This window comes from Entelurus aequoreus, linkage group LG08, assembly GCF_033978785.1.
Source record: "Entelurus aequoreus isolate RoL-2023_Sb linkage group LG08, RoL_Eaeq_v1.1, whole genome shotgun sequence".
Classification (NCBI taxonomy): Eukaryota; Metazoa; Chordata; class Actinopteri; order Syngnathiformes; family Syngnathidae; genus Entelurus; species Entelurus aequoreus.
Genome location: NC_084738.1, coordinates 55,974,617 through 55,999,501, shown reverse-complemented (window position 1 = coordinate 55,999,501; position 24,885 = coordinate 55,974,617). Strand labels below are relative to the sequence as shown.

At 39.6% G+C, this 24,885-nt stretch overlaps 1 protein-coding gene across 1 annotated transcript in view; it reads right to left on the bottom strand.

Moving 5' to 3' along the window:
- LOC133656406 (netrin receptor UNC5D-like) overlaps positions 1 to 24,885 on the bottom strand; it is a 321,816-nt gene that overhangs the window by 222,640 nt on the left and 74,291 nt on the right. The gene's annotated exons all lie outside the window — the stretch shown is intronic.

Genomic DNA, 24,885 nt, shown 5'->3' with positions numbered 1-24,885 from the left:
CACTCAATAGGACTTTATGGTACGTTTTGGAAAGATGGAAAAGAATCAAAAAGCAAACCCGATTAGGTGTGTGGGTGCGGGCGCGTGATACAAAGCTAATTCTCCCCCACGTCACGCCGGCCTGCCACACGGCGTTATTGTTATTGTTTGAGCAGCACTGCACCAGCGATTAATAAATAGCATTGACGGATGATCCTTCACAAGGGTACAAAGGAGCGATCGATACTTAGCTTAGCAAGTAGCCGGCCGTGAAGAAAAAAGAATGGATGTGACTGGTGCTTTTTTTATGCAAGACGTTTGTCCTCGTTTGTCTTTAGCTAACCCTGCTTCCCTTCTTTTTACACTTAAAGGGGTCCTATCCTGCTCTCCCGACCACGCCTACTCCTGCTTCGATTGGTCAGGGATCGAGGGGTCAGTCACCTCAGAGCCGCATCAAGACTTTAATTGGGTCAAGAGCTTGTGGGAATCTCATTAAGTTCTTGTATGCGACCTTTAACAAGATTTAGGGGTGTCATAAAAATGAAAGTAGGGATCAATTGTTCATGAAAGTCGTGAAAGCTTGACGTCAACATTTTAAACCCGGCTTACTTTAAGGACTTCTTAAAACACCAGCTGTACTTTTACAGGTGCCATATGTAATAAGTTCCTGTCAGGGCCGGCCCGTGGCATAGGCCATATAGGCAAATGCTAAGGGCGCCGTCCACCAGGGGGCCCCAAGCCAGTGCCACAAATGTTGGAGAAAAAAAAAAAAAAAAAGTTGGTACTATTATTTCTAAATACAAAAAATAATCCCACGTTAATTAAAATGCAAAGTAAAGCCTATTTAATAGAAATATTATTTGTTACAACATTACGCAATTTTTTGCAATTTGTTTAATGAACAATGGACACTGCAAAGAAGAACGTTGTAAGTGGGATCGATCGGTGTCTTAGCGGCTAAGTACAATACTTACAGCAACACAACAAGGACTACTTACCCTGAAAGCAGACGCCTAGCCGATGCTTGCCGCCAAACCCACGGATGAAGTCCTTCGTCGCGCCGTTGATCGCTGGAATGCAGGTGAGCACGGCTGTTGATGAGCAGATGAGGGCTGGCTGGCGTAGATGGAGCGCTAATGTTTTATCATAGTTCTGTGAGGTCCGGTTGCTAAGTTGCTAAATTAGCCTTGGCGTCGTTAGCAACAGCATTTTTAAGCCTTACCAGGCTGAGAATTTTTAACCGTGTAGTTACATGTACATGGTTTAATAGTATTGTTGGTCTTCTGTCTATCCTTCCAGTCAGGGGTTTATTTATTTAGTTTATATCTTCATTTGAGAACGATGCTATCACGTTAGCTCAGTAGCTAAGTGTGTCACGATGTATTGTCTTGGAGATAAAAGTCACTTTAAATGTCCATTTCGCGTGCTCGACTCTCATTTTCAAGAGGATATAGTATCCGAGGTGGTTTAAAATACAAATCCGTGATCCACAATAGAAAAAGGAGAGAGTACATAGTTCTGTGAGGTCCGGTTGCTAAGTTGTTAAATTAGCCTTAGCGTCGTTAGCAACAGCATAGTTAAGCCTTACCAGGCTGAGAATTTTTAACCGTGTAGTTACATGTACATGGTTTTATAGTATTGTTGGTCTTCTGTCTATCCTTCCAGTCAGGGGTTTATTTATTTTGTTTCTATCTTCATTTGAGAACGATGCTATCACGTTAGCTCAGTAGCTAAGTGTGTCACCGATGTACTGTCTTGGAGATAAAAGTCACTTTAAATGTCCATTTCGCGTGCTCGACTCTCATTTTCAAGAGGATATAGTATCCGAGGTGGTTTAAAATACAAATCCGTGATCCACAATAGAAAAAGGAGAGTGTGGAATCCAATGAGCCAGCTTGTACCTAAGTTACGGTCAGAGCGAAAAAAGATACGTCCTTCACAGTAACGTTCCTCATCTACGAATCTTTCATCCTCGCTCAAATTAATGGGGTAATCGTCACTTTCTCGGTCCGAATCTCTCTCGCTCCATTGTAAACAATGGGGAAATGTGAGGAATACTAGCTCCTGTGACGTCACGCTACTTCCGGTACAGGCAAGGCTTTTTTTATCAGCGAGCAAAAGTTGCGAACTTTATCGTCAATTTTCTCTACTAAATCCTTTCAGCAAAAATATGGCAATATCGCGAAATGATCAAGTATGACACATAGAATGGATCTGCTATTCCCGTTTAAATTTAAAAAAATCATTTCAGTAGGCCTTTAAAGTGCACATCATTAATGTTAATTAAGCAATATCACATGAGAGGGAATGCTGTTTTTTAAATTGAGCACTCCTGTAATTCGGTTAAAGATAATCATAACATAACATTCTCATATAATATGTTAATTTGCTTTCTTTAAGTAAAAAAAAAGGTCAAAGACAAAGCTATTCGGTTTCTTGTGAGTATATACACTTCACTGCCGATGTGGGGGGGGGGGGGGGGGGAACGCCACCTAAAATCTTGCCTAGGGCGCCAGATTGGTTAGGGCCAGGCCTGGTTCCTGTCAAGTCATCAATAAATGCCACTGATATGTCAAAAGGCATTAATAAATCATGTTCTTTTCGAACACCTTTGGAACTGATAACGGTAGTTCAGCCGGGATATGCTAATTTCAAAATTAGATTTACAGCCCCGAAATCTTGTTATTGTTTTAATTTCGATGCCACACCCTCTACCGTTTGACCAATTGAGTTGAGTTTTAGTTTATTTGCAACATGCAAGCATACAACATGATACATCACAATTTCCAGTTTCTCTTTCCAACATGTTCGAAAAGGAGTAGGAAGAAGCAGAGCTTATTCAGTCCTACCCTTTTTATTTTACATGACAGTTGCTAAAACTTTTGTTCACTTCCTGTTCTCAATTTATTCACAATATACTCCGTAAGTATTCACAATAAAAATAAATAATAATTGGTGAAGTAAGTTATATTTCATATGATGAGATGAGTAAGATTATTTTGAGAATGAATGAATGGATGGATGAAATAAATTCATAATGTTTATCATGGTTCTTCTTCTTTGTACTTTGTAAACACTTTAAGTTTGAAGACTTTCTTGAAGTGGATCATACTTGTACATTGCTTTGCTTAATCCATTCCATAATTTAATTCCACATACTGATATACTGAAGGTCTTAAGTGTTGTACGTGCATACAAATGTTTTAAATTAAATTTTTCTCTAAGATTATATTTCTGCTCTTTTTTTTAGAAGAATTGTTGTATATTATTGGGTAGCAGGTTATGGTTTGCTTTGTGTATAATTTTAGCAATTAGAATGCATGTGAGTGTGTCACATCCAAGTTGCCAGTTACGCGCCGCCCTCTTCGTCTAGCTACTGCCACTGGTAAAGTTACTAAACATGTCAGAACTTAGTAAATCTAAAAGGGCTCGTTACGATTCTCAACTTATTCATGACAAAGCCAGGAACAAAATGAAGATTTGTATCGAGGATGCCTTTGAAAGATGGAGACGATTGAAGGCGGAGAATATTTTTTCATCTGACGCCAAACTTGCTAATTTCCTCCTTGATAGGTAAGTGAGGCATTTACGTTTTCTTATTACTAGTAATAAGACATTTGGTATGTCAACTATATTTTCCGATACAGTCTATGACCTTGTCTAACAAAGCTTGTATGTTCGTGCAACGAATGCTTAGCATGCAATGACACATTGACATATAGGCTAACAGGGGAAATAAATGCCCGTTAGCCTATATGTCGATGTGTCTTCCAACTGACAGGGCAACATATCTATTTGACAAATAAAACCTATGTGGATATGGGTTGTGTCAGTGCCTATTTCCAGAGGTGGGACCAAGTCATTGCTTTGCAAGTCACAAGTAAGTCTCAAGTCTTTGCCCTCAAGTCTCGAGTCAAGTCCCGAGTCAAGACAGGCAAGTCCCGAGTCAAGTCCAAAGTCAAGACTGGAAAGTCTCAAGTCAAGTCACAAGTCCTGCATTTTGAGTTTCGAGTCCTTTCAAGTCCTTTTAAACCGCTGTATTTATTTATTAAAACAAGTGCATTTGAAATAGCAGGAAAAAAAATAGTACTGACATTGCAATTCATAATAGCACTATTAACCAGTCATTTTAATAGTTTAAACAATTTTAAACATTTAACTCATTCCTTTACAGAATAAACACATTTGAAAAAACAAGTGCAACTGTACTTATTTGTACAAAAGTGTTAACATTGTATTTCCATGGCATATTGCATTGTAACTAGTTCCACAGCAGTTTCTATTCTGTTCTTACCTTATCTCATCTCATACTGTATGTGTGTTTATGTGTGCGTACACATGAAAAACATAACAAATACATGAACATAACAATGAACAGAGTTGTACTTTTTAGATGTCAGGGCCCTATGCAATATGTACACATATTCTTAATATAGTATACATTTTAACTGACCTTTATTTGACTATGTTTGTCTTTTTGTAGGTGGCTAAAATATGCGGTGCTGCTGACCGCCGTCCAACGTTATGTTACTGTGTGTGATACATTGACTAACGTAACGTTAAGTATAGGTACCTCATGCAACCCTGCTTAAAAAAATCACTTGACAAAAAGTATGAATAAGGTAGCAAACTGCTGTGGACGCAACATATTGCTGTGTTTGAAATGATGTTAAAACCATAGACATCTTATAAGTAGATGCAGTATTGGTTGCTGTGACGCGAGCAAATTGCATCTTGAAGTGGTGATGAGGAGCCGGCGAGCAGCCTAAACTGACAGGTAAAAAACAAAGATGCCGGGCTGGTGTTCAGCGTTTTCCTGCTCAAATGAGCGGACTATTGAAAATAGGAATCGGGGGATTACTTTTCACAAGTAAGATTTAACATTAATGTACTATTGGTTGTATTTTATGAAAATAACATTAACACAGAGTTGAGAAGGAGCAAAGATCTTCAATATTTGTATGTGAAAATCACAAATAAATCTTCTGGGGGAGGATGACTCCCCTACAGGGGTTTGGTTTACAAACTTTCAGCCCCACCTAAAACAAAATTCACCAGCCGCCACTGATTATGATGCATTCTCATTTTAGGCAAAATATAAGACAATCCTTTCTTAACAGTATATTTGTAACCAGGAATAAGTCTTCAAGTAACAATATTCAAATACTAACATTGTTGGGTAAGACAGCATTTGGTTTTATTCTGAATCCAGTGAAAGAGATTGGTGGTTTTAGCTGATATAAAGACTTTCAGGTGTTTATATATGTTTAAGTATTTGGCAGACGCTTTTAACCAAAGCGACATACATAAAAAATACATATATAACAATCACTGTAAACATGATAATTTAAGGGAAGAATGTAATACAAAATATCAATACAAAGTGTCAAGACAGAATAAACTCTCTGCTGCTGCAGCAACAGAGATACGGTCTATAAGATATATAGATATCTAATGTATTCATACATTGTTTATGTAGGATATACGCATGTATATATAACATAATCATATTGTTTCTTCAACTTAAAAATAGCTGACCGTTTTTTCCCCCCTTCTCTGGGTTTATATTCCCAGTTTTGATCTCGGACGTCTGGTCACTTATAGCATATAAGAATATTATATTACTGTTAAGCAAACTATGAATAATAAAACATGTGTCCGTTTTCATAGCTACACGTATGACAAAAAAGCGCGTGAAAATGAGTGGTATTCAGTGAGGTAAAATTAATTAAATGCGCTGACAGTTCATTGCAGAGGTGTGGACTCGAGTCACATGACTTGGACTTGAGTCAGACTCGAGTCATGAATTTGATGACTTTAGACTCGACTTGACAAAATGTAAAGAGACTTGCAACTCGACTTAGACTTTAACATCAATGACTTGTGACTTCACTTGGACTTGAGCCTTTTGACTTGACATGACTTGCTACTTTCCCCAAAACCTAAAGCTTAAAAAGTTATTTGGGAGCGCTCCGTAGCTTTCATTTTGTACGTGTCTGTCTATCAGCGTGTGTGCTGCGTGTCAGCGTGTGTGCTGTCAGTACAACAGCCAATCAAATTAGATCTACATTGTTTTCATCACACAGCATTCAGCCAATCAAATTGCAGGACAACCAATGAACAAGAGTTGTCAAACAACGCGCCAGTGAGAAAGATTAATACCAAAGTTGGTTTCGTTCGGGTATAAAAACTACGACATGGTCAACAAAAAACGAATTGCTGTATGCAAATTACGCAGTTCGAATATTATAGACGGAGACGCAACAACTTCCAACTTCGTTCGACATTTGAAGTTGCACAAAGAAGGGTAAGTTATGAATGTAAGATAACGTTTATTGGCTAAGTAACATGACTTTTGTTTGCTGTGTAGTTAAATCAGTGAGGCTGTAAACTCACTGCTAACGTTATAACCATAGACATCTTATAAGTAGACGCAGCATCGAACGCTACTGCCTACTGGCGCAGACGAGACGCGGGGCCGCCATCTTGGAGTGGTGATCCGCTCCACTCAGTGCAATTCATTTGGCAGGAGCAATGAACTGTCAGCGCATTTAATTCATTTTACCTCACTGAATACCACTCATTTTCACGCGCTTTTTTGTTGTACGTGTAGCTATGATAACGGACACATGTTTTATTATTCATAGTTTGCTTAACAGTAATATAATATTCTTATATGCTATAAGTGACCAGACGTCCGAGATCAAAACGGGGAATATAAGCCCAGAGAAGGGGGAAAAAACGGTCAGCTATTTTTTAAATTGAAGAAAAAATATGATTACGTTATATATACATGTGTATATCCTACATAAACAATGTATGAATACATTAGATATCTGTATATCTTATAGACCGTATCTCTGTTGCTGCAGCAGCAGAGAGTTTATTCTGTCTTGACACTTTGTATTGATATTTTGTATTACATTCTTCCCTTAAATGATCATGTTTACAGTGATTGTTATATATGTATTTTTTATGTATGTCGCTTTGGATAAAAGCGTCTGCCAAATACTTAAACATATATAAACACCTGAAAGTCTTTATATCAGCTGAAACCACCAATCTGTTTCACTGGATTCAGAATAAAACCAAATGCTGTCTTACCCAACAATGTTAGTATTTGAATATTGTTACTTGAAGACTTATTCCTGGTTACAATTATACTGTTAAGAAAGTATTGTCTCATATTTTGCCTAAAATGAGAATGCATCATAATCAGTGGTGGCTTGTGAATTTTGTTTTAGGTGGGGCTGAAAGTTTGTAAACCAAACCCCTGTAGGGGCGTCATCCTCCCCCAGAAGATTTATTTTTGATTTTCACATACAAATATTGAAGATATTTGCTCCTTCTGAACTCTGTGGTAATGTTATTTTCATAAAATACAACCAATAGTACATTAATGTTAAATCTTACTTGTGAAAAGTAATCCCCCGATTCCTATTTTCAACAGTCCGCTCATTTGAGCAGGAAAACGCTGAACATCAGCCCGGCATCTTTGTTTTCTACCTGTCAACTGTCAGTTTAGGCTGCTCGCCGGCTCCTCATCACCACTTCAAGATGCAATTTGCTCGCGTCACAGCAACCAATACTGCGTCTACTTAAAAGATGTCTATGGTTATAACATCATTTCAAACACAGCAATATGTTGCGTCCACTGCAGTTTGCTACCTTATTCATACTTTTTGTCAAGTGATTTTTTTAAGCAGGGTTGCATGAGGTACCTACAAATAACGTCACGTTAGTCAATGTATCACACACAGTAACATAACGTTAGACGGCGGTCAGCTGCACCGCGTATTTTAGCCACCTACAAAAAGACAAACATAGTCAAATAAAGGTCAGTTAAAATGTATACTATATTAAGAATATGTGTACATATTGCATAGGGCCCTGACATCTAAAAAGTACAGCTCTGTTCATTGTTATGTTCATGTATTTGTTATGTTTTTCATGTGTACGCACACATAAACACACATACAGTATGAGATGAGATCAATGAGATAAGGTAAGAACAGAATAGAAACTGCTGTGGAACTAGTTACAATGCAATATGCCATGGAAATACAATGTTAACACTTTTGTACAAATAAGTACAGTTGCACTTGTTTTTGCAAATGTGTTTATTCTGTAAAGGAATGAGTTAAATGTTTAAAATTGTTTAAACTATTAAAATGACTGGTTAATAGTGCTATTATGAATTGCAATGTCAGTACTATTTTTTTTCCTGCAATTTCAAATGCACTTGTTTTAATAAATAAATACAGCGGTTTAAAAGCATATACAATCTGTGTAAAAATATTAGTCTGTGGTTAAAAGGACTTGAAAGGACTCGAAACTCAAAATGCAGGACTTGTGACTTGACTTGAGACTTTCCAGTCTTGACTTTGGACTTGACTCGGGACTTGCCTGTCTTGACTCGGGACTTGACTCGAGACTTGAGGGCAAAGACTTGAGACTTACTTGTGACTTGCAGAGCAATGACTTGGTCCCACCTCTGGTTCATTGCTCCTGCCAAATTAATTGCACTGAGTGGAGCGGATCACCACTCCAAGATGGCGGCCCCGCGTCTCGTCTGCGCCAATAAGCAGTAGCGCTCGATGCTGCGTCTACTTATAAGATGTCTATGGTTATGACGTTAGCAGTGAGTTTACAGCCTCACTGATTTAACTACACAGCAAATAAAAGTCATGTTACTTAGCCAATAAACGTTATCTTACATTAAAAACTTACCCTTCTTTGTGCAACTTCAAATGTCGAACGAAGTTGGAAGTTGTTGCGTCTCCGTCTGTAATATTCGAACTGCGTGATTTGCATACTGCAATTCGTTTTTTGTTGACCAAGTCGTAGTTTTTATACCCGAACGAAACCAACTTTGGTATAAATCTTTCTCACTGGCGCGTTGTTTGACAACTCTTGTTCATTGGTTGTCCTGCAATTTGATTGGCTGAATGCTGTGTGATGAAAACAACGTATAACTAATTTGATTGGCTGTTGTACTGACAGCACACACGCTGACAGGAACAACACGCTGATAGACAGACACGTACAAAATGAAAGATATGGAGCGCTCCCAAATAACTTTTTAAGCTTTGGGTTTTGGGGAAAGTAGCAAGTCATGTCAAGTCAAAAGGCTCAAGTCCAAGTGAAGTCACAAGTCATTGATGTTAAAGTCTAAGTCGAGTTGCAAGTCTCTTTACATTTTGTCAAGTCGAGTCTAAAGTCATCAAATTCATGACTCGAGTCTGACTCGAGTCCAAGTCATGTGACTCGAGTCCACACCTCTGCCTATTTCCTTCTCAATATGCTGATACACTGAGGAAATGGGTTCCAACATTAGCACGGATAAATGCGGTTTCTGGTACAGTATGTGCATCTGATACATATGAGGTGTAATGATTTTCTACTTTGTGTATTGACAGGGTAGTAAGCTATGTGATTTATGCGTAACTTGGGTTGGCTCATAAAATGGCACTCTGCACTGAAAGATGGTGATGTGCGTACATGGAAGACAATGCAGTGCGTCATGTTGGATGCAACATGGAGTTATGCTGAACGAAATGTGGCGGTAATTTTACTGTTGGCCTTGGCTTGCCATCTAAGTAGGCCTATGCGACATATAATATATTATTATATATAATTATTTTGATGGCGGTCAGTGCGGTCAAACTAGACATTTTAGCAGGGTGATGCCAACAATCTGTCCCGACTCCCGACGAAAATATTGCTGCGTAACTTTACAAATGCATTTGGCTAATCGACATCAGTAAAATGTGGCATAATTACTTAGTAAACCATCTTGCAAGAAGCATAAATAAGAGAGACCTACAAGTATAACCCATCTACCAATTATATATTCCTCGCACACTAATTGACTGAAAGACGCGCACTTATCGATGATGCCACGTTATTGATGGGAAAATGCATTTTTAGACATTATGATTCACCTGAGCGGCTAGGAGACACAGAGAGTAACAAGCGGTAGAAAATGGAATAGAAACAAGTTGAAAAACTTATTCGGGTGTTACCATTTAGTGGTCAATTGTACGGAATATGTACTTCACTGTGAAGCCTACTAATAAAAGTTTCAATCAGTCAATCAATCAATCAATCAATCAATCAAACAACACCTAAAGCTAATACGCGTGCATGTGTTACGTATGTGCGTAGTTACGTTATGACTAGGGATGTCCGACAATATCGGACTGCCGATATTATCGGCCGATAAATGCTTTAAAATGTAATATCGGGAATTATCGGTATCTGTTTCGAAATTATCAGTATCAGTTTCAAAAAATACAATGTATTACTTTTTAAAACGCCGCTGTGTACACGGACGTAGGGAGAAGTACAGAGCGCCAATAAACCTTAAAGGCACTGCCTTTGCGTGCCGGCCCAGTCACATAATATCTACGGCTTTTCACACACACAAGTGAATGCAATGCATACTTGGTCAACAGCCATACGGGTCACACTGAGGGTGGAAGTATAAACAACTTTAACACTGTTACAAATATGCGCCACACAGTGGACCCACACCAAACAAGAATGACAAACACATTTCGGGAGAACATCCGCACCGTAACACAACATAAACACAACAGAACAAATACCCAGAACCCCTTGCAGCACTAACTCCCCCGCTACCCCCTACCTAAACCCCGCCCACCTCAACCTCCTCATGCTTTCTCAGGGAGAGCATGTCCCAAATTCCGAGCTGCTGTTTTGAGGCATGTTAAAAAAAATAATGCACTTTGTGACTTTAATAATAAATATGGCAGTGCTATGTTGCCACTTTTTTTCCATAACTTGAGTTGATTTATTTTGGAAAACCTTGTTACATTGTTTAATGCATCCAGCGGGGCATCACAACAAAATTAGGCATAATAATGTGTTAATTCCACGACTGTATATATCGGTATCTGTTGATATCGGAATCGGTAATTAAGAGTTGAACAATATCGGAAAATCGGATATCGGCAAAAAAGCCATTATCGGACATCTCTAGTTATGACGTACCAAAATATGTGAGAGGGCGGGATATACTGTGTGAAATACATCGGAAAGTTGGCGCCCTGGTTGTGTGTGTGTGAATTGGCGAGGTCGCGAATTCCTGGAGGGACTGATCACAGGCCGATAACGCAGGTTCTGACGGGACAACAAGACAAAAAAAGTTCAGCGAGAGGCTGCGAATGCACAAAGCGCACACTTTGTGTGTCCTGTGTTAGTTGTAAGCGCTGATCACCCGCCGCGCTCACATGTTAACAAGACAGAAGCACTGCAACCAAGACCAAACCAGTGCGCCATTTATAAAACATGAAGGCTTCTTCTTTCCCCCCCTTTCTCTTTATTTAATTATTAAACACACTCCTCTTCAGCGGGACAGCAATGGATGCCTTCAGGGACGCGTTGGGAGCTTTGAGCGGGACAATAAAAGCAAGCGGATCACATGGAAAGAAGACGAGAGTAGCGACAGGCGCAGAGAACACTCCGGTCCGCTCTTCTTCGGCTTTTTTTAAAGACTTGTCTAAGTCCTTGCGGAGTCGGGAGGGGATTGGATACGCACGAACTGTACTCTTTTTTTTTTTGTTCTATATCTCTTCTTTTGTCCATTTTGTCTTTTCCAGATCAACGCTTGCTGCTTCACTTAACGGCTCGAACGTCTCATCGAGCTTTGATAGCGAAACTGACCTAACGTAATGCAGCAAATAATTGCAAAGGTGCCTGTGTGTGTGTGTGTGTGTGTGTGTGTGTGTGTGTGTGTGTGTGTGTGTGTGTGTGTGTGTGTGTGTGTGTGTCGGTTCGGAGGGGACGGCGGCCCACTTTCTCTGGCTGATGGGAGTAAGAAAATAGAACGCTTGATTACCCTTGACGCCACTCTTGCGACGGCCGTTGCCAATGGAGCCGATGGCGGTTAGCGGCTGGTCAAATATAGAAAAAACGTGATTATGCTCTTTTCAGGCCCGCCGTGGTCGAGTGTTGCAAGCCTTTCATACAAAAACAGCTTTGCAAAAAAAACAACACGTTGCTGATCAATACGATGTCAGTCAGCATACCCACTTCCTGTCAGAGGAGTCATAACTCATTCAAATAACTTGGAGCGCTTTGATTGATGTCGCAATAAAAACATTGTAGAAGGATGTAAGGTCAAAAACAAACTAATAAAACACTCGGTAGTCATTTGTTGGCACGCACAAACATAACAGCTTTTCAAAATAATCTGTGGAGTCAAACTATGGAAAGGACTGAGCAAAGAAGTCAAACAATGTGCAATCATGAGCCAGTTTAGGAAACAGTACATGTTTTTCTTATATATATAAAAAGGGAAAATGCTGAACAATGTCTGATATCATTCATACGGAATTTAACATATATTAGCGTATCATTTATATATTCTTTATATCAGTATTTCTTAGCCCATTTTTGGGCCGCCAATAACAATATCTGTTTCTCAGCTGTGGTCCGTAGCGGCGCTCACTTGTAATACACTTTTACACCACTTGTGGCAGTAATGACAAAATCACACAACCAGAAGAAGTCTGTCTTTTTAAGCGCAAAAATTATGACATAAGTGGTGACGCTGTATTTCATTTGTATTTTAATTCCATTGACAGTTTAGTTAGGAAACTTACTTAAAATGTATTTATTTGTGCACGGCTTTATTATAGTATTTTCCGGACTATAAGGCGCACTTAAAATCTTTTTTTTTTTTTCTCAAAACTCGACAGTGCGCCTTATAACTCGGTGCGCCCCATGTAAGGAATACGTTTGGTTGAGCTTTCCCACCTCAAAGCAATTTTATTTGGTACATGGTGTAATGATAAGTGTGACCAGTAGATGGTAGTCAAACATAAGAGATAAGTGTAGGCTCCACCGTTTGATGGGCTTCAACATACGAGTATTATTACGGTGTGTGTATAAGGTAAGACATATCATCTGGCGTTTTGTTTCGCAATATTATGTAAAAGCAACTTTTCTTACCTTCTGGTACCTGCTGATCTGTATTTGGGATCTGCATGAATCTGGAAAAATTGCACGCTTCCACCTTTGTAGACCGTAGTTGATAAGCTTCTTCTTTTTGTCTATCTTCTTGTTATGGGACATTCATCCTCCACTGTTGCCATTTCTAATATAAAGTAGTGAAAGTTTTTACTTATATCTGTCAGTAAACTCGCCATGAAAGCGCTAAAATATACCGGTGTAGTGAGTTTACATTATTCACCCAAGGAACTTTAGTTATTAGAGAGTTCCGGTCGGACGGTTTTTCACGGGACACATTTCCGGTGTTGTTGTTTCCGGATGAGGAGATGCTGCTCCGTTATTGATTTAAGTAAAGTCTGAATGTCATTAAAACAGTTAGCTCCATCTTTTGACACTTCTTCCACTCCCGTCCTTGCACGCTACACCGCTACAACAAAGATGAGAAGACGCTGCTGAAGGTGAGCCACGTAAATAAGACCGCCCACAAAACGGTGCACCCGTCAGAAAGCGACTTGAATATGATCTTTAAAACAATCTATGCAATATTTTGACCAAAGAACCACCATTACATGTTATGTGGACCACAAGGAAGTGTTTTACATTTAGAAAAAAATTATAATATGACTCCTTTAATGCGCCCTATAATCCGGCGCGAGTTATATATGAAAAAGGATCAAAAATAGACCATTCATCGGCAATGCGCCTTGTAATCTGGTGCGCCCAATGGTCCGGAAAATACGGTATGTCAATGTGTTTATCAGTTTTATGAGTCTCTTCTTTTGCAGTATATTTGATGCGTATTTATTTTGTAATCAGCCTGACCTAAGCCTTGAGAATAGTCTTTGTGGTTAACACATGCTCTCATATCATTTGACAAGGTTATAAACTCCCAGGAGTTTAGAAATAATTATTGAACGTGATTAAAATCAGGAGTTATTTATTCCTTGTTCATATTTGAGGGGCCCCCTGAGCTCCTCTGTAGTGGAGAAGTTGGGCCCGGATGTCAAAAAGATTAAGAACCCCTGCTTTATATTATGTTTGTCAGTTTTACTCTTGAATTATTTATTATTTTCATTATTCAATTAAGGTTCTTTTTAGAAAGTATATTTACACATACAAGGAATTTATTTTGGCGAGTCGTGTGCAAAAACAGCTAACATTAAAAATAAGGCCAACATAGCAATATAGAAACAAAATAAATTACAATAAAATAAGATGGGTGTAAGAGCACTTGGCAACATATTAAGTAGAATTTGAAGGATGTCAAATACCGTATTTTTCGGAGTATAAATCGCTCCGGAGTATAAGCCGCACCGGCCGAAAATGCATAATAAAGAAGGAAAAAAACATATACTGTATAAGTCGCACTGGAGTATAAGTCGCATTTTTTTGGGGAAATTTATTTGATAAAACCCAACACCAAGAATAGACATTTGAAAGGCAATTATAAATAAATAAAGAATAGTGAACGACAGGCTGAATAAGTGTACGTTATATGAGGCATAAATAACCAACTGAGAACGTGCCTGGTATGTTAACGTAACATATTATGGTAAGAGTCATTCAAATAACTATAACATATAGAACATGCTATACATTTACCAAACAATCTGTCACTCCTAATCGCTAAAGCCCATGAAATCTTATACGTCTAGTCTCTTACGTGAATGAGCTAAATAATATTATTTGATATTTTACGGTAATGTGTTAATAATTTCACACATAAGTCGCTCCTGAGTATAAGTCGCACCAAACTATGAAAAAAACTGCGACTTATAGTCTGAAAAATACGGTATATAAGTATTTGCAAAAAAAAACAAAAATCACAAAATGTATACAGGGTGCAAAATAGAGTATGTAAGTCCAGTCAGCATTGATGTAACAGAAAAGTGAAGTGAAGTGAATTATGTTTATATAGCGCTTTTCTCTAGTGACTCAAAGTGCTTTTACATAGTGAAACCCAATATTTAAGTTACATTTAAACCAGTGTGGGTGGCACTGGGAGCAGGTGGGCAAAGTGTCTTGCCCAAGGACACAACGGCAGTGACTAGGATGGCGGAAGCGGGGATCGACCCTGGAACCCTCAAGTTGCTGGCACGGCCACTCTACCAATCGAGCTATACCGAAAAGAGTTCCCGCCTTCCATTGTTGTGATATTTGTGGTATTTTTAATGATGTGTCCTGCCCTTACAGTAGGGTTGCGTGATATAGACGATACACAATAGGAATTATTCTAATTTGGCCGACGATAGAGCTTTTAATACCATCGTCATGTCGTGATAAAACATGCTGATGACACATTTTAGCTGTAAACCACAAATTTGGCAGCTGCAAGCAAACGAAGACGTCTTCACTAGCGGCTAATGTCCATCTACATTGCAGCTTATTAATCACTAATCCTCGCCTCCGTGGCGACAAATAAATAGGGCTTCAGTACTTACAAGTATTATTATCACTGAATGACAAGGAATAGCTAAACATAGTACACTACACACCGGGGATGAAACAAAAAAAAAGCATAGCTAACCGCTAAACTAGAGCTGTCTTGTAAACATAAATGTAAACAGGGGTGGGCGGAGGGATACAATTTTCAACAGTATTGATTCCAAGTATAGTATTAGTGCACAGATGTCAAACTCAAGGCCCGCGGGGCCAGATCTGGCCCACCAAGCCTGGAAATAATATGTGTCAATAAAATACCCTATTTTCTTTCTTTAATTTATTATTTTCTTACTAAAAGTATTCAGGTTTTTTTTTCATTTTGACAGGAAAAAAAAATAGTGTCCAATATTGCAACAAATATATTATCTAACTTTTTTGGTAAACATTATAATAAATACTTAAATATCTGCTTAACTTATGATTTCGAAGCAAGTTATCCATCAAATTGTACACCATAAAAATGACCAATAGATTCCACTGTAAAATTTAGGGAGGTCTTTACAGCATATTACTGTCAGTTGAAAAAAAAAACGACCAATGTTTGTTTTTTTACAGTACAATTCTGTCGACTGAGCTGTCAGTTTTTGTTTTTTTTACCGTAAAATCCACGGTTGATGATTTTACGGTGTTTTACTGTGAATGGAATAACAGTACTACCTTTTATCATGGTAAAAAACTGGCAGCTGAGTTGCCAAAATAAAATTAAACAGTGGTACTGTTTTCTATTTACAGTAATATGTTGTAAAAAAAATATGTATAATAAAAAAAACACCATCTATTTTACAGTAAAAGTCTGGCAATTAAGCTGCCAGTTTTTTCCGTAAAAGTACACTGTACATGTAAAATAATCAAATTCAAAGGCAAATTCATTAATTATTTACTGTTGCAAGCGGCCCTCTGCAGTGTGGCCCTCTATGAAAACTAGTTTGACACCCCTGTATTAGTGTATGGTGGATACTGCAGTGATTAGAGCAATATTTTTTACTATCACAGTATCGATTTTTGTCGTTTGTTGTTTACCATTTAGGAAATAAGAGCCAATAGTAGTTTTTGCTTTTAAATATGTTGAACTACTGACTTCATTACACGATTTGTGTGTAATGAAAGGGAATAATAATTTCATAATTAATAATTCAATTAATAATTGAAATTGTGTTATGTCAGATTTCAGTAATGATCAAAAATGTAAAAACTTAATGATCCTGAGTATTGGTATGACAAATACTGCCTCTGTAAGTACAAACCCCGTTTCCATATGAGTTGGGAAATTGTGTTAGATGTAAATATAAATGGAATACAATGATTTGAAAATCATTTTCAACCCATATTCAGTTGAATATGCTACAAAGACAACATATTTGATGTTCAAACTGATAAACATTTTTTTTTTTTGCAAATAATCATTAACTTTAGAATTTGATGCCAGCAACACGTGACAAAGAAGTTGGGAAAGGTGGCAATAAATACTGATAAAGTTGAGGAATGCTCATCAAACATTTATTTGGAACATCCCACAGGTGAACAGGCAAATTGGGAACAGGTGGGTGCCATGATTGGGTATAAAAGTAGATTCCATGAAATGCTCAGTCATTCACAAACAAGGATGGGGCGAGGGTCACCACTTTGTCAACAAATGCGTGAGCAAATTGTTGAACAGTTTAAGAAAAACCTTTCTCAACCAGCTATTAGGGATTTCACCATCTACGGTCCGTAATATCATCAAAGGGTTCAGAGAATCTGGAGAAATCACTGCACGTAAGCAGCTAAGCCTGTGACCTTCGATCCCTCAGGCTGTACTGCAACAAGCGACATCAGTGTGTAAAGGATATCACCACATGAGCTCAGGAACACTTCAGAAACCCACTGTCAGTAACTACAGTTGGTCGCTACATCTGTAAGTGCAAGTTAAAACTCTCCTATGCAAGGCAAAAAACGTTTATCAACAACACCCAGAAACGCTGTTGGCTTCGCTCGGCCTGAGCTCATCTAAGATGGACTGATACAAAGTGGAAAAGTGTTCTGTGGTCTGACGAGTCCACATTTCAAATTGTTTTTGGAAACTGTTGACGTCGTGTCCTCCGGACCAAAGAGGAAAAGAACCATCCGGATTGTTATAGGTGCAAAGTTGAAAAGCCAGCATCTGTGATGGTATGGGGGTGTATTAGTGCCCAAGACACGGGTAACTTACACATCTGTGAAGGCGCCATTAATGCTGAAAGGTACATACAGGTTTTGGAGCAACTTATGATGCCATCCAAGCAACGTTACCATGGACGCCCCTGCTTATTTCAGCAAGACAATGCCAAGCCACGTGTTACATCAACGTGGCTTCATAGTAAAAGAGTGCGGGTACTAGACTGGCCTGCCTGTAGTCCAGACCTGTCTCCTGTTGAAAACGTGTGGTGCATTATGAAGCCTAAAATACCACAACGGAGACCCCAGGACTGTTGAACAACTTAAGCTGTACATCAAGCAAGAATGGGAAAGAATTCCACCTGAGAAGCTTCAAAAATGTGTCTCCTCAGTTCCCAAACGTTTACTGAGTGTTGTTAAAAGGAAAGGCCATGTAACAGAGTGGTGAACATGCCCTTTCCCAACTACTTTGGCACGTGTTGCAGCCATGAAATTCTAAGTTAATTATTATTTGCACAAAAAAAATAAAGTTTATGAGTTTGAACATCAAATATATTGTCTTTGTAGTGCATTCAATTGAATATGGGTTGAAAAGGATTTGCAAATCATTGTATTCCGTTTATATTTACATCTAACACAATTTCCCAACTCATATGGAAACGGGGTTTGTACTTGGTACTGAATCAATGCTAACGGCGCTAACTTCATTACATTTCGATGTAATGCGCGTACAAATATGCATGAAAACACTCCTACATACATCACACATGGGACGGTTTAATAAGTATGAACTGATTTAGTTAAATTGTAAAACTTACAAACGTTGCTTGGAGTGATGAATGAGGAACCGCTATGGACGACTATAAAAACGGAACGGCACTTGTACTTCCGGTTTATAGCACTAAACAGAAGGAAATACTGTAGAGCAGTGGTCCCCAACCGGTACCAATCGGTCTGTGGATCGATTGGTACCGGGCCGCACAAGAAATTAAAAAAATAAAATAAAAAATACGTTTTTTTACTTTTTTTATTTTGTATTAAATCAACATAAAAAACACAAGATACACTTACAATTAGTGCACCAACCCAAAAAACCTCCCACCCCCATTTACAGTCATTCACACTCATTCGCACAAAAGGGTTGTTTCTTTCTGTTATTAATATTTCAGGTTCCTACATTATATATCAATATAGATCAATACAGTCCGTAAGCACGCATTATTGTATTTTTTAATGACAAAAAAAAAAAAATAAGAAAAATAAAAAATACAAATTTATTTTATTTTCTTAAATCCCCCCCCCCCCCCCCCCCCCCGGTCCGTGGGACACATTTTCAAGCGTTGACCGGTCCGCAGTTACAAAAAGGTTAAGGACCACTGCTGTAGAGGCTCAACCCGCAGCACCTGCAGTAAGCACACTTGTACAAAAGATGGCGCCACAGCACAAACAGTAACACACCTTTTCAGTGTCTATGCTTGTGCTTTATTCAAACTATTTGTTGAACACAAAACATTATGGCCGCAGGGTACAAAGTAGCGACTTATAGTCCAGAATTTATGGTACCCGTGCGACTTGATTTACATCAAAAGGGCAATTTCAGTTTTTTTTACTGCCAATTCTTCCTGGTTCTTTTGGTCCAAATGCACCTAATAGTGGAACAAAGCAGCACTCATTAACACGAGCACTGTCATCACCATCAGTAACATGATGATCACGCCTGCATTTAGGAGCTGATGTCTGCCATCACGCAACAACGCCATGAAGAGCTTCCTAGTCAAGCAGCCGTGCACTAAACACTCCCCGGAGGAGCGTGCACGAGGATGCGTTTCCACGCCGTGATGAATAAAAACAGTGTACCCCCCCTGCCCCCGCCTTTCCAAGGCCACTAAAACCAAAGACATGCGGGGTTGCTTTTAACCCATAAAAAGCCATAATACTTTAAAAGGGTTCAAATGTGTCCTATACAGCTTTGTGCTTCAACTCATCAAGCTCCTAAGAGGCGTAGCATCTCCAAGTGTTTGTCATGTGACCATCCCAGGACGTGGCTTACCGAAAATGGCACTGTGACAGGTAAGCTATCTCATTTCCAAAAGCTTTTTTTAATATTTTTTTTTATCATTACTGCTCATTTAACAATTGCAACGCTTTATTAGGGTGTCAAATATTACAACTCAACTGTAATGATTATAAAGAAAAATGTACTAAAAATCAACCAATGAAAATCAAACATTTCTTTTGAATTGTGGTTCAAGAGAACACACCAATGAAAATGGTCGGGACAAAAATTATATTTACTAACAAAATCTTTTGAGGCAATTCATAATAATACATCCATCCATCCATCCATCCATCTTCTTCCGCTTATCCGAGGTCGGGTCGCGGGGGCAGCAGCCTAAGCAGGGAAGCCCAGACTTTCCTCTCCCAAGCCACTTCGTCTAGCTCTTCCCGGGGGATCCCGAGGCGTTCCCAGGCCAGCCGGGAGACAGTCTTCCCAATGTGTCCTGGGTCTTCCCCGTGGCCTCCTACCGGTCGGACGTGCCCTAAACACCTCCCTAGGGAGGCGTTCGGGTGGCATCCTGACCAGATGCCCGAACCACCTCATCTGGCTCCTCTCGATGTGGAGGAGCAGCGGCTTTACTTTGAGCTCCCCCCGGATGACAGAGCTTCTCACCCTATCTCTAAGGGAGAGCCCCGCCAACCGGCGGAGGAAACTCATTTTGGCCGCTTGTACCCGATATCTTGTCCTTTCGGTCATAACCCAAAGCTCATGACTACAGGTGAGGATGGGAACGTAAATCGACCGGTAAATTGAGAGCTTTGCCTTCCGGCTCAGCTCCTTCTTCACCACAACGGATCGATACAGCAGCTGCATTGCTGAAGACGCCGCACCGATCCGCCTGTCGATCTCACGATCCACTCTTCCCTCACTCGTGATCAAGACTCCGAGGTACTTGAACTCCTCCACTTGGGGCAGGGTCTCCTCCGCAACCCGGAGATGGCACTCCACCCTTTTCCGGGCGAGAACCATGGACTCGGACTTGGAGGTGCTGATTCTCATCCCAGTCGCTTCACACTCAGCTGCGAACCGATCCAGTGAGAGCTGAAGATCCTGGCCAGATGAAGCCATCAGGACCACATCATCTGCAAAAAGCAGAGACCTAATCCTGTAGCCACCCCCTCAACGCCCTGACTGCGCCTAGAAATGATGTCCATAAAAGTTATGAACAGAATCGGTGACAAAGGGCAGCCTTGGCGGAGTCCAACCCTCACTGGAAATGTGTCCGATTTACTGCCGGCAATGCGGACCAGGCTCTGACACTGATCATACAGGGAGCAGACCGCCACAATCAGACAGTCCGATACCCCATACTCTCTGAGCATTCCCCATAGGACTTCCCGAGGGACACGGTCGAATGCCTTCTCCAAGTCCACATAATAATACATTTGTACGTCAACATTTAAGTTGTCTCTCGGCTCACTGTTATGCTTTAAAGGTGTCATACTAAGCAAAACCAACTTTTCTAACCTGGGAAATATTTGAAATCAAACCATGGAGGCAAGGCGGAAACATTTATAAAATAGTGAATTATATTTATATAGCGCTTTTTTTCTAGTGACTCAAAGCACTTTACATATCTAAGTTACATTTGAACCAGTGTGGGTGGCACTGGGAGCACTGGGAGCAGGTGGGTAGAGTATCTTGCCCAAGTACAAAACAGCAGTGACTCGGATGGTGGTAGCGGGGATCGAACCTGGAACCCTCAAGTTGATGGCACGGCCGCTCTACCAACCGAGCCACGTCTTGTAATCGTGTTTTCCGTCGTGCTTTCTCTAAATGAGCAGTTTTAGATTCAGCCCGACATGTGACGTTTTTCCAACATGTGACGTCAGTGGATATCATCCATATATGGTAGAAATTTACCCAAAGAGCTTTGTGCGTGTCCGCCATTGTAGTCCGAAGCTGTAGTCAATTAGTTAATTTTTCTCTATCCTCTTGTTGTGAAGCAGAGTGGTTCGTACATGCACATTCATCCTCCACTGTTGCCATTTTTAATACAATTACGCGTTTAGTTACAGTATAATTTACCGTATTTTCCGGACTATAAGCTGCTACTTTTCTCCTACGCTTTGAGCCCTGCAGCTTTTTTTTTCTTTGCCAACGGCCATAATGTTTTGTATTCATCAAATAGTTTTCATAAAACAGAGACACTGAAAAGGTGTGTTATTGTCTGTGCTATGGCGACATCTTCTGGACGAGTTTGCACACTGCAGGTGCTGCTGGCTGATAGTGTGCTTCTTGTTTTGCGCCTTGAACAGGAAGTATATTCCATTTAATATACTACCGTATTCGTCAATAGTCTTCGTTCATCACTCCAAGCAACGTTTGCAAGTTTTATAATATAACTAAAACAATCCATACTTACTAAACCGCTCCATGTGTGGTGTCTGTAGGAGTGTTTTCATGCATATTTGTTTGTCCTGTCGTAATAGCATTGTTAGCATTAGCGAATATACTAACACAAGTGTCTGTGTTAGTATTATTGACTTAAAATGGCATTAATTTTGTATTGTTTCAGTTTCGTAAATCCACCAAAACATCACCGTGGAGTTATTGAGTCTCTTTAGCTGATTGTAGAGCAGGGGTCCCCAAACTCCGGCCCGCGGGAAGTCCCAAGTAAAAAAAATAAAAAAAAAGATTTTTTTTTATTTTTTTAAATATGTCCTTTCTAATCCATTTTCTACCGCTTGTTACTCTGTCTCCTAGCCGCTCAGGCAAATCATATTGTCTAAAAATGCATTTTCCCATCAATAACGTGACATCATCGCGCTCGCGCACTCATTTCAGTCAAAGAGTGCACGAGGAATGAATGAATATACATACATACATACATATATACATACACCTACACATATATCTATATATCTATATATCTATATACACACACACACACACACACACACACACACACACACACACACACACACACACACACACACACACACACACACACACACACACACACACACACACACACACACACACACACACACACACACACACACACAGCCCAGCCCCTAGCCAAATTGTTTTAACTCAATGCGGCCCCCGAGTCAAAAAAGTTTGGGGACCCCTGTTGTAGAGCTAGCTTCCGCAGCTAGTGGGTCCATGGTGATGACTTCTGTTTTGTTAGATCAGCTGTTTTACTGCCGTTTGGAAACAATTAAGGGACGTAAATAAACATTTACAAAATCTTTCATACTGTATATATCTGCGGCTTATGGTCCAGTGCGGCTAATATACGTAAAAACATTTAGTTGGCGGGTGCGGCCTAAATACTGGTGCGCTCTATAGCCCGGAAATTACGGTACGTCTGTCAGTAGACTCTATAAGGAGGCACTAAAAACGACAACATTGCTGACGGGGAAAAGACGCACTCGAAGTGAAGGCATGGAAATAAGACGGCACGGCCAGAAAGCATCAAATTGTACACTATAATAATGACAATAGATTGTGTGGTAAAAAAATGGAATTTTACCGTAAAATACTGGGATGCTGTCAACCCCCCCCCCCCCTCCCCCAAAGAAAAAGTACATTTTACGTTAAAGGAGGCGCCAGTTTTTTTTAATGCAAACGCTACAGTTCTTTTATTTTTTACAGTGTATGTAAAAATTATACAATAAAAAAAACGCATAAGCACTTGTGTATTAATATAACAAGACGACTCCTTATTTAATTATATTCAAATGTTATTCAGTTACAAGCGGCCCTCTGAGAGCAGCTATAATTGCCATGTGGCATTCAAAGAAAACAAGTTTGACACTCCTGGTCTGAAACATAATCTATGCAAACTTTTGACTAAGAACCACCATTACATTTTATGTAAACCAGTGTTTTTCAAACTTTTTTGAGCCAAGGCACATTTTTTGTGTTGAAAAACTCCGGAGGCACACAAAATGTTTTAGTACGACTTTGGTAAACTATGAAGCCGCATCGCTTGATGGATTGTCGGCGCATTAAACATACGAGTATTATTATGGTATGTGTATAAGGTAAGACATATTATCTGGCGTTTTGTTTCGCAATATTATGCAGGAGCAACTTTTCTTACTTTCTGGTACCTGCTGATCTGTATTTGGGATCTGCATAAATTCTGAAAAATTTCACGCGTCCGCCTTTGTAGTCCGTGCCGACAACATAGTCGATTAGCTTCTTCTTTTTCTCTATCTTCTTGTTATGGGACATTCATCCTCCGCTGTTGCCATTTCTAATATGAAGTAGTGTAAAGTTCTTACTCGCCATGAAAGCGCTAAAACATACCGGTATAGTGAGTTTACATTATTCACCCAAGAAACTTTAGTTATTAGAGTTCCAGTCAGACGGTTTTTTATGGGACACATTTTTTGTTGTTTCCGGATGAGGAGATGCTGTTCCGTTATTGATTTAAGTAAAGTCTGAATGTCATTAAAACAGTTAGCTCCATCTTTTGACACTTCTTCCACTCCCGTCCTTGCACGCTACACTGCTACAACGAAGACGATAGGGAGAAGACGCTGCCGAAGGTGAGCCACATAAATAAGACCGCCCACAAAACGGCGCATCCGGAAGCAACTGTCAGAAAGCGGCTTGAAGATGATCTGTAAAACATAATCTATGCAACATTTTGACCAAAGAACCACCATTACATGTTATGTAGACCAGTGTTTTTCAACCTTTTTTGAGCCAAGGCGCATTTTTTGCGTTCAAAAAATCCAGAGGCACACCACCAGCAGAAATTATTAAAAAACGGTTGACAGCAAAAAGTCGTTGTCGCAATTGTTGGATATGACTTTAAACCATAACCAAGCATGCATCAATATAGCTCTCGTCTCAAAGTAGGTGTACTGTCACCCCATGTCACATCACGCCCTGACTTATTTGGACTTTTTTGCTGTTTTCCTGTGTGTAGTGTTTTAGTTCTTGTCTTGCGCTCCTATTTTGGTGGCTTTTTCTCTTTTTTCGGTATTTTCCTGTAGCAGTTTCATGTCTTCCTTCGAGCGATATATTTCAGTCGTATTTATCCTTCTTTGTGGGTACATTGTCGATTGTCGTGTCATGTTCGGATGTACATTGTGGACGCCGTCTTTGCTCCACAGTAAGTCTTTGCAGTCGTCCGGCATTCTGTTTTTGTTTACTTTGTAGCCAGTTCAGTTTTAGTTTAGTTCTGCATAGCCTTCCCTAAGCTTCAATGCATTTTCTCAGGGGCACTCACCTTTTGTTTATTTTTTGTTCAAGCATTAGACACCTTTTTACCTGCACACTGCCTCCCGCTGTTTCCGACATCTACAAAGCAATTAGCTACCGCCTGCCACCTA